The sequence below is a fragment of the Tachypleus tridentatus genome, chromosome 3, assembly GCF_004210375.1.
Source record: "Tachypleus tridentatus isolate NWPU-2018 chromosome 3, ASM421037v1, whole genome shotgun sequence".
NCBI lineage: Eukaryota > Metazoa > Arthropoda > Merostomata > Xiphosura > Limulidae > Tachypleus > Tachypleus tridentatus.
In genome coordinates, this window is record NC_134827.1 from 5,729,177 (window position 1) to 5,741,492 (window position 12,316).

Here is a 12,316-nt window from a genome sequence, read left to right on the forward strand (position 1 = left end):
TACTAGTTAAAACATTCTGTAATAATAATAACCATTTTTCAGTGGGCCATTAACTGGTTTAGACAACTTTCTAAAAATGTTGGAAATATTTATCAACTTCATATTCACTAAGTGGTGGTAGTTTAATGTATCGATTGAGTAAAAAGTTGTCATTTTTCATTGGTCAATTGGAGCTGTGTGTAATTTACATCTCTTTCTCAGCTTCGACAGAGGCTTGTCTGGCTTTGATATGTTTACTTTCTCTTTCAGCTTCAATACCAGCCAGCTCTTTCTCTTTTTCAGCTTCAATACTAGCCAGCTCTTTCTCTTTTTCAGCTTCAATACTAGTCAGCTCTTTCTCTTTTTCAGCTTCAATATTAACCAGCTCTTTCTCTTTTTCAACTTCAATACTAGCCAGCTCTTTCTCTTTTTAAACTTCAATACTAGCCAGCTCTTTCTCTTTTTCAACTTCAATACTAGCCAGTTCTTTCTCTTTTTCAGCTTCAATACCAGCATGTTCTTTCTGGGCTTCAATAAGGACTTGTTTAAGCTGAATTTGTTTGAGTTTTTAGCTAAATGTCTAACGTATATTTATCACTCAATTCTGACTGACCAGTGGAGATACTAGAATATTCCCCAAATGGTTTCTCACACAAGTGATCATCAACTAGTATTTCAATAATATGCTTTTTTAGTCCATTTTTTCTTAGTGATTTCCTAACTTCTAATTCTAATATTTTGGCAAGTTCATGCAATTCACTTTTCTTATATTTTTGTAGTTGTTTAAGAGAGGGTGATTCAAATAAACTTGATAATCACACATGATCAACTTCTGTAAGTACTTGTAAGTTTGTTTGTTTTTTGTTTTGAATTTCAGGCAAAGCTACAGGAGGGATATCTGTTCTAGCTAAACCTAATTTAGCAGTGTAAGACTAGAGGGAAGGAAGTTAGTCATTACCACCCACCACCAACTCTTCGGCTACTCCTTTACCAATGAATAGTGGGATTGACAATCATCTTATATTGCTTCATGACTGAAATGGTGGTCATTTTTTGCTCGACAGGGATTTGGACCCATGACCCTCAGATTGACATTCCGGGTCCAACAAAGCTAGACTAATTTTTTAACATTTATATCTATTGTATTGCATAATGAAAATGTTGAGCTCCTAACCACCTGGCCATGCCAGGCATAGCACTGATAAATATAAATCGAATTACGATTTGAATTTAGACTGAATTTTGTTTCTGATTCAGATCTTGGACATGAGCACATAGTTTATTATGTTACATGTTATATTTTATCTCTGATGAGCTTCCTATTTATTACTTTATGTATTACAATTTCAAATAGCCTGAAACTGAGTTAACTGAATTTCTGAATTTGAATTACAAAAGTCCATTTGTAACAAATTTATGATATTTGCCAACAAGAGTGATGCAAACAATTTTCTTTCTTAATACAAATATATTTTAATATATAAAAAACAATACAAATTATAATAATGATTATTACAAATAATGGTTTACATACAAGAGTTTTACCAACTTACAAATAATACTGAGTCTTCTACCTCGTCTGGAACTGAATCTTTTTTTCTATGGTTCCTGAAAAGCGATTTAATTTTTTGTTGTTACACAAGTATGCTTCTCTTGAAGGGAAAGCTTGCTAGCTCTATTCTTGGTTGGTCTCACGTAGTTTATAAGCTCGCCTTTCACCAAAGAAGATATCTGATGTCCTTGTAGAAATAATACTAACATCTGAAGTTAATTTTCCGGAAGTTTAATGGTTCGTAATGTTCGAAGTTGATAAAACTTCCTGGTCAAATATCTGTAGTTTTTCGATAATAAGCATTTATCACAATTATAGCTTCTGAGGTTTATAGTATACTGACTGTGGCAAGCCAACAATATTAAATTGTATCTCCATGCATTGTGATTTTTAAACTTCATTTGACAACAATACTGGCAATCACCGGTATTTTATATACATCATACATTGTTAATTCTTTATGAGAATAATCTACAAAGTTAGAGAATAGGCAGGACTTTCGCAGTACACATTTAACAATAAGTTACATATATTTCTAAATACATATTTAACTAAAACAAACACTGACATTACAATAAATGTACACAAGTAAATCTGTTACATGTGGCATTTTCTTTTTTCCATTTCTTGCTACTTCTTTTCTTTCATACTCTTGGCTATTTTTGCTTTCTGTGAATATAATGATTTCAAAACTTGTTAGAGCATCTTGACACACTTTGGTACAAGCTCAGTTCTTCTGTGCACTTCTCAAAGTTAACGATTTCAGAAACTACAAAGTAACACTATTTATACAAACATAAAATATATATACCATTTACTTACAATCACTGTCAAGTAGGAAAGTAATTGTGACCTCTCTGAGGTAATTACACTGTGAAACTAAGTGTAATGGTGTTCACTTAGTTTTCACGCGAATAATTAATTGACAGTCATTACAGAAGATATAATGCTCTGAAGTTGAATCTTGAGCCATTTTAACTACAAATATAGTATACACACAATATAATGTGTTGAATTAAAACAAGCAAATTTTAATACACAAGTTGTAGCTTTAAAGGCCATGAAAAATTGTTCAGGCTATGGTCTGAACAGCTCCTACAGCCCTGGCTGATGAAGTTGGTCAGGCCAAACTACATAAACATGCACTAGTCTCAGTACAGTTTATCAGAATAGATATATAAACCATTTTTGTATCTACAATTACTACAGAAAGTGTTCCAACCCCTGCATCATGAGCAGTTTTTTCCTCATAACTTAAAAAGTATCATGATTAGGATAATGAAAGTATAGTGTATTATAAATATTATACTAACACACATCCACATAAATTTTTATGTAAATTGAACGACAAATAAACTGTTTATAAACAAATAACCAAACATATGAGGAGCAGAAAGTGTTTGTGCATCTACTTTAATGGTCAGTTGTGTAGCCTTTCAGGTGAATTACTTGAAGCAATCTCTCCTCATAGCCCTCCATGATCGTTTGACAGTACTCAACTGGTATTTTATTCCATTCTTCTTTACAGAAGGCCTCCAACTCTTGCAAGTTTTTTGGATGACACTGATGAACTCTGGTTTTCAACTCATGCCAAACGTTTTCAATTGGATAGAGCTGGAGTGACTGCGATGGCCACTCCAGGACGCTTATATGGTTCCTCTGCAACCAATATTGCACATATTTCGATGTGTGCTTAGGGTCATTGTCGTGCTGGAAGATCCAACGACGCCCAAGCCGCAAGTTCCGAGCATCATTCTTGATATAAGTGCCTAATATATCAACGTACTCTTCTTTTTTCATGATTTCCTTGATGCGGTGAAGACTGCCTACACCAGAAGAGTTGAAGGAACCCAATAGCATGATCGAGCCACCTCCGTGTTTGACTGCTGGGACAGTGTTCTTTGGAAGATTTCGTTCCCCTTTCTTACGGAAAATATTGCAAACATCATTGTGGCCGAAAAGCTCAATTTTAGTCTCGTCTGACCAAAGCGTACTCTTCCAATAGGTAAAGGGTTTATTTACATGCTTTCCTGCATACCTCAATCGTGCTTCTAAATGAACAGGCTCTAAATATGGAGTTCTACGAAGATGGCATGCTTTCAACCCAGAAGAGCGTAACATGTTCGTAACTGTAGAGGTGCTTAATTCAACCCCAGTTTCCTTACCAGTTTCTGTATGTCATTACTATTAAACGAGGGTTCCTACTAACTTCTCTGAGAGCCTTCCTCTTGGTTCTCTCTGGAATTTTGGTGGGGCGTCCGGAACGAGAGAGGATAGCAGTTGATCCTGTAAGCTTACACTTGGCAATTATGCTTTGAACAGTAGATTTCGGTACATAAAATTGTGTAGCAATACCGGAAAGAGACACACGAGACTTGTATTTTACAATAATTCGGTTTTTTAAATTACTGGGCAGTTGTTTCCTGTTCGCCATGATGACCAAGCAGATAGATAATGACGGAGATGGCGCTAAATGGCGGGAAGTAAATTTTTGCTGGCTAAATTCCAATAATTATGAACCAAGTGTCTAGTTCTGGAATGGTATAATGTAGTATATTCAAACTAAACAAATTTTTACGGGAATATCAGTTTTTTTTACACGTTCCGAAATGTAAAAACACTTTCTGCTCCCCCTATTTTTGGTTATTTGTTTATAGACAGTTTATTTGTCGTTTAATTTACATAAAAAATTATGTAGATGTGTGTTAGTATAATATTTATGATATAACATACGTCTATTAGCCTAATCGTGACACTTTTTAAGTTATGAGCAAAAAACTACTCGGGACGCAGGGGTACATACACTTTCTGTCGTAACTGTATTTACAGACTGTTTTAGATGCTGTTGCCTTATTGCTTCTTCACACTGAAAACGACTGTTGTTTAAAGCATAATTTATAGAAGCACTTCCTCATAAAATTCGAAATGTTGGTAATAAAAAATTAGTGACAAATAAATACAGACATGACCATCTTCATATAAATACACCGTAAAAATATATTTGGCGTTCAAAAATTGCTGGATTACGAACAGCATAACAAGTCTGTTTAGTGATTTTATATAGTTACATACAATTCACTGATCTTTAATATTTCATTTGAGCCTATAAATAAATAAACGAACCTCAACAAATTCAGAGGCTTAAAAGGCAGGAATAATGTATAGACCCGACAAAACCTCATATCAGTTTAGGATAACGGCTCATTTTTTGAGAGATGGTAGGCAATTCCAACAATCTGCTGTACCAGTTAAGTTTATTTTTAACATAAATGGAAAAGTGTCTATGCTATCTTACGTGGAATTTACCGAAACTGGCGGTTTTAAGGTGATCATGCACGTGTCTTTGAAACTCTAAAGAGAAAGAAAGCTTATTGATCATACATCACGATCTCATTTCACGCTGCAATAGTCTCACTGATCATAAACATGAAATAGGATTTTTGACGGAACGAATAAATGACGACCTCTTCCAAAGATGATCGTTTTTATTCTTCTCAACAAAAAAGGCAGACGTATTAATAATTTATAAGTATATAACGAGAAATTCATACTTTCTTATACATGAATGTCAGTGATAACAGCATCAATATTATTACCGAATCATACATACGTAGAGAATGCCAGATGTTACTAGAAAATTAAAAACTAACTGCCAAAGTAAGACGCTCAGTGAATGTTGGAAGGTATCTGTAAGAACAAATAGAATCAGCATACTGCAAGAACGCACTCACGGCTATTAACTTGCTTTTACGATAATAAAATATCAAAGACCAAATTAACGATTACCATAAGATGTAGGACGTTTTTAAATCGTTAATATAAAATTACAAACTACTGTTTTTATTTCTTTATGCTTTGTACTCGCGTCCACAGTAAAAGAATCAGTTCTTTGTTTTTTTGAACTTCACGCAAGACGTCCCTAAATTAGCAGTGTAAGATTAGAAGGCAGCTAGTCCACCGCCAACTCTTGGGCTACTCTTTTACCAACGAATAGTGGGATTGACCGTCACATTATAACGCCCCCACGGCTGAAAGAGCAAGCATGTTTGGTGTAACGGGGATTCGAACCCGCGACCCTCATATTACAACTTGAACACCTTAACCCCCAGAATCAGTTGTAAGAAACATAACACTACGAAGAAACCGGTAAATGTTAAAAAAAATTCGAATGTCAGAAAATTTCTTGTGACGCGCAAAGCTACACGATGGGCTATCTCACCACGAACACTGAAATCCGTTTTTGTTGTTGTTTTTAGCAGTATGAGCTCTCAGACATACACACCACCGAGCCAATAGGAGGGAGGGGGACGACTATCTGCTGTTACCGCTGCGGGGAATTGAAATCCGGATATTAGCATTCATTCCGTACACTTACTGTTGTTCCAGCGAGGACCTATTAGAACATAAGTACGTGATTATTAATTGTAGTGCCACAGTCGGAACTAAGAATATGTTAGAATTGGAACCGTGTAACATGGTAAAGTCTAAACTATGTAACATATTAAAGTTGGGTTAATGTAACATGTTACAGTTGTAAATGTAACATGCTGAAATTGTATAAGGAATGGATATTTATTGGCAGCATTTTTATGTACTTAAAATTATGAAACGCATTTCAAAACAGAACAGTAACGCAAACATGAATTTAGTCTAATTTGTTTTCTTTAAGTAATGAAATTAGAATCACATAACGTACTGTTGGAAAAGTTGCAAAATTGTTAATCACCGTGTGAAAAAACACAGTGAATAATATTATGCTTTAATACGATATAAATCAACTGTAAACAGTAACCATTTTTCCATAAAATTTATCAGAAGGTCCTTAAACTAACCTCCGAATCTATAAGACACGCTAGAACACGTGAGACATAAATGGAAGTGTTCAGAGATAAAATAAATATTTAAGTTCAAATTTCTGGTGGAAATAATGGGACTTTTGTTTTGAAAACTACAGTTTCAGTGTAACTCCCGTGACAGTGATGGAACTGAATCGATATTAGGAGTTAGCGCCAAAGGTTAATCACGATCTTTGAAAGATAAGTATTAAAAGCTTTATTCATTGTCATTCCATTTAACACGGAGACTTAATTGCGATATATATTTTTTTTATATCAGAATGACACAGAGAGTTCTGTTTGTTTTGAATTTCGCTCAAGGCTACACGATGGCTATCTGCGCTAGCTGTCCCTAATTTAGCAGCGTAAAACTAGAGGGAAGGCAGCTAGAAGCCACCGCCCATCGCCAACTCTTGGGCTACTCTTTTACCAATGAATAGTGGAGTTGACCGTCACATTATAGCACCCCCACGGCTAAAGGAGCGAGCATGTTTGGTGTGACGGGGATTCGAACCCACGACCCTAGAATTACGAGTCGAGTGCCTTAACCATCTGGCCACGCCGGGCCTAAACGTATACTAAAAACGAGTTTTACAATCCGGTTTTACTAGACAGTCACACATTTAAGGTAATACTGATCATAGCGTTCTTACAAATTTTTTTAAAACTTGAATTTCGTCCTAATTTTTGTTAGTTTTTTTTACAATAAAGTTAGAGAAAAAGGTCTTTACACTCCAGATAATAAACTTTATGTCAGCCATCGTTTCTTTATTGCGGTTTTATCAGGGTTAATGGTACAATAATTGTTTGATGTTTTAAAGAGTGATGAAAGAATATTGAAGTCACCAAGATTACCTTCTTACCCAGAAGAGAAGCGCATTAGTTACCTCGTTTTCAAATGTGAAAGTATAAAAACACGTAATTCACATCTTTGTATATTGTATATGGGTGGACCAATATCTCAGTATAACTTGTCTAAAGGCATCAAACTATGGTAGGAAGTATTTGTGTTACACCACTAATGTTAACTTTTCTTTTTTAACACGAATAATGACAATTTCATCCTGCGATCTTTAGTCCATTTTCTGCTACTTTTTGCCATCTGGCAGCTTACTTCAATATTCTTTCAACATTTTGTAACGAACAGGAACTTGATAACCTATAGGCTGACGATCCCAAATCCGGCGACCCGAAAACCTGAATATTTCAGGAACCGGCTATTGTGGCAAACGTTCTATTAGCTTGGAGAAATTCCTTACACCAAGACTTTTTCTGGTTACTTCTAACTTGAAATTACTGTAAACCGCTTTACAAATTATTGCACATTGGTAGATACAAACGAGGAAGAAAAAAAACATTAGATTCAGTTTTTAGATTAATTACTGGCATAGCCGCTTTGTTTGGTAGGCGTGGCGAATCGATGCAGTAAATGGAGTTTCAGTTCAAACCCGCCCTTCGGTTGTGCAGCTTGTGCAATCCTCTCTTTCAGTTAACTTGAATTTTTACTTTTGTTCATCGTCAAAATGTCCAAAAGGCAAGTTTGTTTGTTTTTGAATTTTTCGCAAAGCTACACAAGGGCTATCTGCTCTAGCCGTTCTGCATTGTAAGACTAGAAGGAAGGCAACAAGTCATCACCACCAACCGCCAACTCTTGGGTTACTCTTTTAGCATAACTGGTGTGACGGAGATTCGAACCCACGACACTCGGATTACGAGTCGAGTGCCCTAACCACATGGCCATGCTGGGCTAAAAGATAATGAAATAGCAACCTTTGTGTATGTATTTAATACGTTATTTATGTTGTCTGTACATGCCAGGTCAAACGTTTTAAAAACTGAGAAACCCGACATGTCTCAGGTCCAAATAATTCCGCACTTGTGATCGGGTATATGTAGGACAAAACCCACGATCTGAAAGTTTTAAATGATTCTAAAGACATCGTAATTATTGAACTTAATAAAGGTAATGGGGTTGTGATTTTAAATAAATTGAAGTACATCAACAAAGTAAAAGTTATTGTAAGTAATACGGATAAGCTAATAAAAATTAGGAGTGATCCAACAGCATCTATGGAAGCCGAACTTGCGAGTTACGTTTTAAAGTAAAAAAAAAAATATTTTGTCGAAACGAAAGATATTCATCAAAAAATCGACCAGCGAGCTAAAAAATGTAGGGTTTCATACAGACTTCCTTAAAATTCACAAACATGAATGTTCAGTTAGATCAACTATTTCTAGTGTAAACATCTATTATCAGATTTCTAGTACTGCTTTTTAAAAGTTTGTACAGAATGGACATTATTGCAAAAGAGTGTGTGTTTTTCTTATAGCAAAGCCACAAAGGGCTATCTGCTCAGCCCACCGAGGTGAATCGAACCCCTGATTTTAGCGTTGTAAATCCGGAGACATACCGCTGTACTAGCGTGGGGCTATGGCAAAAGATTTGAATGTTTCAATAGTTTATAGTGTGTGTTTTTGTAATAATAAAGCCACATTGCGCTATCTGCTGTGTCCACCAAGGGGAATCGAGCCCCTGATTTTAGCGTTGTAAATCCGTAGACTTACCGCTGTCCTAGCGGGAGACCAAGAGCTTATAACGGATACAGTTTAATAACGATATTCATTATACTAGTCGAGATATCGAGTTGTTGTTTACAAATATATCTCTAGACGAAATCATTGATATTTGTTCTAATTTTATGTTTACCTAGAACGCACTTCACAGGATCTAACTAAAGATGTGAAAAAAAAAAAGTGTTCAGTTGGATGGGAAGCTTATAACTATTTATGTTATCGTAGAACATGTCATAAAATTATAATTATGCCTTAACGGAGTTGCAATAAAACTATGATATATGTTCCTTTTTTTGGTTATTTGTTTGCTATTTTTAATAGAAAAATTTCAATACCATCTAAAAATGCGACTTGAAAACTGTCAGCCTTCACTCGATACTTGGTTAGTGTTAAGAAAAAAAACCAACAACAACGATAAAGAGTTTCCCTTCTCCGAGATATTTTGTTGTGGTGTTTTACAAGCTGAAATGGTTTTGTAAGATTTACTTGTGTGACTGAGGCAGATGGTGAAGTGCAGGGCAACATTACTCCCTAGCAACTTTCGTACATCGAGGTATTGATTGAACTCGGAGAACACTACTCCCACTACCCCACAAAAAAGATAATGAAGAATAAAAAATGCCAGATACTGAATAGATAAATGAAAGGAACCTTCTTTCATATATCGCTATATAAAAACCATGAGCGGCCCAAAACGAAACACACACACTATTAGGTTATTAAACTTTGGAGAATAACGAAAAACTGTAACATTTACAAACACATTTTTCTACATTTATTCGTATACTTCTTCGAATTCAGGCCTACATCTAATGCGTTAGTCTTTATCCCAGTAAGAAAAGTAACGATAACAGTCACAGGGCTGTATAAATAATAATGGAGAAGTCACAACATTTTTAGAGGTACATCTATAACCCTAGTACTTGTCGAAATCATATGCGTTAGATACTGATTTAGATTTATGCCAGTTTCCCTATCATATACTTAATGGATAAATAGAAATTACGACAGAACACGTAAATTCTAAATGTTTTATAACCTAGTGGAAATATGATGACATACAGAACAAAAACAATCAAATGTCTTTAGTATGCATAAAAATAGAAACAAATGTTACAGCATGGCAATTTGAGGGCCGCGGGATCGTATCTTAGTCATACCAAACATGCTCGCCCTTTCAACCGTGAGGGCGTTATATGTGACAGTCAATCCCACTATTCGTTGGTAAAAGAGTAGCCCAAGAGCAGGCGATGAGTAATGATGACTAGTTGTCTTTCCTCTAGTCTTACACCCCTAAATTAGGAATGGCTAACGAAGATAGCTCTCGCGTAGCTTTGCGCGAAATTCAAAACAAACAAACAAACAAACAATCTAGCTTTGTTCCAATGATTAATAAATGATGTTTTAGAAAATTTCTTATTCAACTTTGTAGATTATTTGAAAAATAAACATTTTCAGGCGATTTCGATGTGCACTTCAACAAAGAAACAAAGACATAATAAATATGTCGACTTATTTTGCTACATTAATGAACGGAGAACAAAAATGAAAGAAAACGAACTCCACGCTCTGGTTTATCATGAAATGGGAATAAGATGACTTACCTAATGACCCATCTCTGATGTAGTACAAGGTGTTCTCATTTTGCCAGTTTAGATTTGTTAGTTTTGGAAATACTTCAAGCTTTTCATGGAGAGAGAAGTGACAGACTTGAACGCAAAGACAAACTCTCACATTGGAAACTCGTTTATACACATAAATCACTGTCAGGAGAAACAAGACTTGGCCCTGCAGCCTTATCCCGTGGGTGTCATCAGTGAAAATTGGAAAGGTACAAATATAACACGTGTGTCATTTAGTGGTTACCTATTTAATATGGATGCGAAAACTTACTCAAAAGAGTCATTAGGCTGAATGTCACGAGTGACTGACAGCCCCACTCCATCCCAGAGGATTTTGTAGTTAATTTCCAGGTTTTAGCTCGGATGACCCAGCCAGCTTTATCCAAGTTACTTAGATGAATAATAATAAAAGGTTACAACCTGCATGAGAGGGTTTTTTTTTTATATATATATACATGAATAAAACTAACACGCATACGAAAGTACATGAAATGAAAAAATACCAGTATTTAATTATCTGCATTACAATTACTGTAGCTACAATTCGAAATATCCAATAAAATATCCTGGTTACTAAATACCTACAATAGCGTAAAGAAAGCGTTTCAAAACAGTTTGGTAGTTATTTATTGATCATGAAATAAAACGATTTGTTAATAATTACAATAATGTTACAGAACAGCACGCAAAAATTAATAAAATAGTGTTAACGATGTTCAACCGAGATGGATAAGAAAGGTTTTGCAGGGACAAAAGATGGATATGAACATTTGCGAGTATCGTAATAATATGTTGCATTAATTTTTGTATCACAATATATTGATGCTAAACTCCCCCTGTACAGAAAGTATGGAAACGTACTAATACTAATGACAAAAAAGTAAGGGTTGAGAGTTTGTTTTGTTTTGTTTTTTTGTTAAGGAAGCGTAAAATAATGGCTACCGTGTAAGAAAGGTAGCTAAGTGGGTTTTGTAAAACTTTTGTGATTTGGTACAATAGATCAGAACTTATATGGAAAACAAACCACCACTGACTGACATTTTTCAACACACAGGATAATCCCTCACCCCGTTTCCATGGTAACTCCTTAAGGTTCGCGACTTCTTGAATAATACATTTAGTGATTCATGGTAGGGACGTGAACTTCCCATTTTCCGTCCTCAACATTAACGAGAATTAATCTCTATGAACTTTACAGACGAGTCATAACAAGAGATTTGTTACAACCAATAACACTATCTCTAAAGGCGTAACTGAATTTAAAACGCGTCATCTGGTGACTGCTTTGACAGTACTTACCATATCGTTTTATTTAATCACACACTGTACGACATACTGGAGAGTTTATAGCTTAAAATTAAGTTGTTGTTGTTATTTTTATTTCTTTTCATACAAGATTATACTGACGGATGAAATAATATTTGTGTACCATTCACACTTTCTGATGTTTGATATCAAATACGTGGCAACAGTTAATGGTAAACATTTAAAAAAATTTGTGAATCGTAATTTTAGTCTCTGTGATACTATGATGATTGAATATAATACCAGAAGAAGTTATATATCTAGGTAACTGTTTGCAGTAAACACACATGCGCACACACACTCCAAGTTTTATTCCACGTATTATATTCAATATTTATTGAAGTTTACAAAAGAGGCATATATGCCAGCATTTTATCAATAAAAAACACATTATTAAACTTACGAATACAAATAACTTATTCAATAAGAAACTGCTAATACCCAAAAAT

The 12,316-nt window shown here is 35.0% G+C and overlaps 1 protein-coding gene across 19 annotated transcripts in view; it reads right to left on the reverse strand.

Moving 5' to 3' along the window:
- The window catches only part of LOC143246261 (protein FAM117B-like), a 212,070-nt gene that overhangs the window by 32,952 nt on the left and 166,802 nt on the right, over positions 1–12,316 (reverse strand). The window lies entirely within an intron of this gene.